General features: G+C 38.2%; 1 long non-coding RNA gene across 1 annotated transcript; it reads right to left on the bottom strand.

Moving 5' to 3' along the window:
* Positions 1 to 228: 228 nt before the first annotated feature.
* Positions 229 to 4,676, bottom strand: LOC308627010. The gene is made up of 3 exons (XR_014017338.1): positions 4,323 to 4,676; positions 2,177 to 2,257; positions 229 to 1,337 (listed from the first exon to the last, which is right to left on the bottom strand). It is a non-coding gene; the product is annotated as an uncharacterized lncRNA (long non-coding RNA).

Here is a 4,676-nt window from a genome sequence, read left to right as displayed (position 1 = left end):
GTTGATTTTAACCCTGAAGTCTTTTCCAGAATAAAATGTGGATGCTTCTAGTGAGTATTAAAGGAACATTGAACAAGACTCTTGTGTTTCATAGAAAATTATAAGCAATGTGCACTCAAAGTTATAGCATGAAGTACAAAACAATTCAAAAGTTCAAATTTTATAAGTAGTAGTTTATAATAGCTTAGAGATTAAGCAAAATATCAAGTATAGAAAATAATATGGACACTATCAGTAAAAAAGCGCAGATATATAAAATACATCATTTGTTACATTTGAAGAATTTTGGGTAAGTGTGCTTATCCATAAATGTGGTTTGGATTTTAAATCTATTAAACTCCCTTAGCCCTCTCATTTTCTGTTTTAATTATCTCTCCTTAAATTTAAACTTTCACCCTTGTTCAACTTTCAGCCTTTCTCTAAAACCTTCCTTGATTATTTCTAATCTCACTTATCTGCCCTCTTTTCTGAACTCCCCAATAGTAGGAAAGCTTCTGTAATGATCAATAGTTATATAATCATTTATGTTCATTAACCACATTAATTAAACATTTCCTTCTTCCCCTACTGGAATAGAAATGCTGAAAATAGCCAAGTATACGAGATTGGGAAATAATCAACGACTGGATGAAAAATGCCAGCTTGAGAACCAGCATACAGGAAGCAGGCAACTTCCTCAGCTGTCAAAATCCTCATTAGTGTAGTTGAGATTTGTTGTACAGGATGAAAAGGAAACACTGGGCCCCAGCCTGGATGAATCTACCTAGTTCAATTGAAATTCTTCTTTTCCAATCATTTGACCATTGGAGGGCCCAAGACTGAGAACACTGGAGTCATTCTCATATGGAATACAGCAAATGATTGAGCAAGAGGGGCAGGTCTCATAAAGCTAAATGCTGTGGAACCTCTTGGCAGGAGGAAAGAATACCTTGGACGTGCTTCCTTCAGGGTAAGGATGTTGATCTGGCTTGAGGAGGGCTAAAGGCCCCCAAAACATTATTCTCCATCTTCAGTGACAACTTCATGGCCCCGCATTGTGGTTTTAGTCATCTTCATAGGAGGTGGAGGCACCTTGGTAGAGGCCCTTTGGTTGGGCACAGGGGTAGGAGGAAGAGTGCCCTGAGGTCCAGGCAGGGATGATGAGGCAGGAGATGGGGCAGAACCAGCGATGCAGGTGACATGATTGGACTTGCTGTCTGTGTGAGTGAGGACGGTGGTACTGTTGGTGGGCTTGCTATAGTGGACAAGATATCAGAGCAGAACGACAAGGGTCCTAACAAAGAGGCCAACAGACACACCAGTAATGTTTTCCAGAGTGACTACAGTTTTGCTGTCACCTGCAAAAGATTATGAAAAGTGAATATTTCAGCAATAAGACCGTGGTAACTTACGTAAATGATTTTAATTAGAATATGTCTAATTTTTTCATTACTCCAAATGCCGCAATTTAAACAAATTTATCAGCTCTCTCTCTCTCTCTCTCTCTCTCTCTCTCTCTCACACACACACACACACACACACACACCCCTTGTCCACAAGTCCATAAGGACAAAATATCCCCTCTTAGTTAATCCTTTGTACTAAAGCAAGAAGGCACCATCTCAAATGCAAATAGGTTGCCTCAGGAATATATCACATAAAGTTTATATAACAGCTACTAAAATTGCAGTATAAATTAATGATCTAATTAGCCCTCAAGAGGAGAAAAAATAAAGAAAAGGCATATCAGAACATGTAGATTAGTTATCTTTGAGTGATGGAAATTTGCAGGTATTTCTTTGGCTCACTGTCATCTCCCATGTTCACAGGACATATTGAGATTTTATCACTAGAAAATGATTCATTAAATACAGTTTTATCTTTTGAACATAAATAAAAGGAAGTTCACTGAACTTAAAAAGATGTCAGCTCCGGCATGGAGTAGGATCTTACAGAAATAGACTACAGCACTGATAACTTGCTGGGGCCTGCAGTTCCCTGATGTTAGCAGGAGATTGTGGAGTGCGATGCCACAGGAGAAGCACAGAGCCGCCAAAGAGGGGTGCGGCTGGGGAGGGATTGAAGGGGAGGAGAACCCTGCAGCGGGGCTGACAGAGCAGAGCCTGCCGTCCCGGCTCACCATTACGCCAGAGAACTACTGAAGACTCCCCACCACACCACGGGCTCCAAATCTCACCCACTGCGGCTGTAAGGTCACGATGGGCAATCTACAACCACAGTGCGTTCCTTCGTTTGAACAGTATGGATTTCTGGGTAACTACAGAGAAAGAATGTTAAAATAAGCAATCAATCAACCCTGATTTTTAAGGGTGAAGAAACTTTATTTTATCCAGTAAAATAAATACATAAAACATGTAAAAAAATTATGAGAGTCCAACTTGTATTAAATGAAGAACTAACCAAGTTCTAGGAAAATCTGAAACTCTAATAATGGTTTAGTGATATGAATTATATGAATACATTTTTCATATTAAATGATCAAAGAAGGAAAATAAGATAATCATCTCAATGCTCAAGGCTCATTTAACAAATTTCATCATTCAAAACTGATAAAAGCAGACAAATAATACCAATCTCAAAGAACTAAAGGGAAAGAATAACTCCCAAATGTGACAAGGAATGTCTACCTCAAAGCAATGACCATCATATTTAGCAGTGAAACATCAGGGACAACATTCCTTTAAAGGCAGGAGAAGTGAAGAAAGGTTCCTACCACCAATATCCGGTAATGTTTTTCTAGAAGTTCTCATCAGTGTGTAAAAATAATGGAAATGTGAAGATAAAATTAACATTATTTGCAGATGATATGATTGCTTACAAACAGAATCCCAAACACTTAGCCGAATAACCTATCGAAAGTAATAAGATCTCATCAAATTGGCTGATTATAAAAGTATAAAACATATGTGTAACAGCACTTGTTTTATGTGTGAGTATGTGTGTGTGTAGCAACTGCTATTCACAGTAGTAATGAAGCATTTAAAATAGCTAAGCCTGTAAAATGCCATAGGACTTATATAAAGAAAACCATAAAACTTTACTGAGAAACAAAAAGACAACGTGAACAAATGTCCTCTTATAAAAGGTTTCTGTAGTATAAGCTCTCAATTCTCTGAATTTTAATTAAGATCTTTATGGAATTTTTGGAGAAAAAATTTAGGTAAATTGACAAAAATTTCATGTGACAAAATAAAGCAATCAAAAGAATAAACTTAAATTGCATGGGGGACAAGAAGCAAAATATTAGCAGTGATTTTCTCTGGGAGGGATCATGGGTGATTTAAAAAAATTTTTATCTGTAATTTTCTGTTTTTTCCACATGTTTTAAAATAAGCAAATAAACTCATAAAGAATTATAAAAGGGAATTCCCTGATGGCGCAGTAGTTAAGAATCCTCCTGCCAATGCAGGGGACATGGATTCGAGCCCTTGTCCAGGAAGGTCATGCATGCTGTGGAGCAACTAAGCCCATGCGCCACAACTACTGAGCCTGCGCTCTAGAGACTGCAAGCCACAACTACTGAAGCCCGCACACCTAGAGCCGGTGCTCTGCAACAGGAGAAACCTGCGCACCACAACGAAGACACAATGCAGCCAAAAAGAAATTAAAAACAAAACAAACAAAGCAAAAAAAACAAAACACAAATTTGTGAAAACCAAATCTTAAAAAAAAAAAGAATTATTAAAAAAAACCCTTCTACCCTTTGTTTTGGGGGACCTAAGAGGTTATAGGTTGCCTGTCAGATTACTAAAAAATGTGAAATTCAAACCATTCCTTTTCACAGCCTCAAAAGTTGGTTTTGCTGGGGGGTTTTTGCTCATCATTAACTAATTATTTGACTTAATGGAATAAATTGTATAAATGTTTTTGACATGTAGGGAAACACCATAACTCATATTTAATATATTATGAAAAGGAGAAGGAAATAAAATGATGTATATATGATATTAAAGCAATGGCATTTTGCATCTTCCGTGAAATATGAGGCAACCTCATTTTTTGGAAAGGTTAAAAGTCAAATGTAGAAAGCAAGAACATTAGACATGAAAGCAGTTAAAAGGTATGTACAAAACTCACCAACTCGGGCTTCCCTGGTGGCACAGTGGTTGAGAATCCGCCTGCCGATGCAGGGGACATGGGTTCGTGCCCCGGTCTGGGAAGATCCCACATGCCACAGAGCGGCTAGGCCTGTGAGCCATGGCCGCTGAGCCTGTGTGTCCAGAGCCTGTGCTCCGCAACGGGAGAGGCCACAACAGTGAGAGGCCCGCGTACCGCCAAAAAAAAAAAAACAAAAAAACAAACAAACAAAAAAAACACCTCACCAACTCAGCTGCATTTTGTTCAATATCCACAGCATGCTGCCATTGTTGGTCGTCCATTCTGAAGGGGTTGGTATCTCCAATGGAGCTCCAAGGATATCTGTATTCACTTTGTGGATTAGAAGTTAGGAAATACTGAATTTATGCTAAATTAATAATTGTGCATTTACTCAACCTGGATTATGCAAAGCAGTAGTCATCTGTTTCCTGGGAAAACTTCCAAATTATATCCCAAAGTACACAATTTATGTTAGTTGGGAAAATGTAAATAGAAAAATTTGTTCCCTTCCCAAAATGACCTGCAGAAAATTATCTCAACTTTAAGACTCTAGGATTCTGAGCAGATGTAAACTCTTG

This window comes from Mesoplodon bidens, assembly GCF_964165515.1.
Source record: "Mesoplodon bidens genome assembly, chromosome: 13".
Lineage (NCBI taxonomy): Eukaryota > Metazoa > Chordata > Mammalia > Artiodactyla > Ziphiidae > Mesoplodon > Mesoplodon bidens.
Note: the sequence above shows the minus strand (reverse complement) of the source record. Positions and strands in the feature narration are given on the sequence as shown.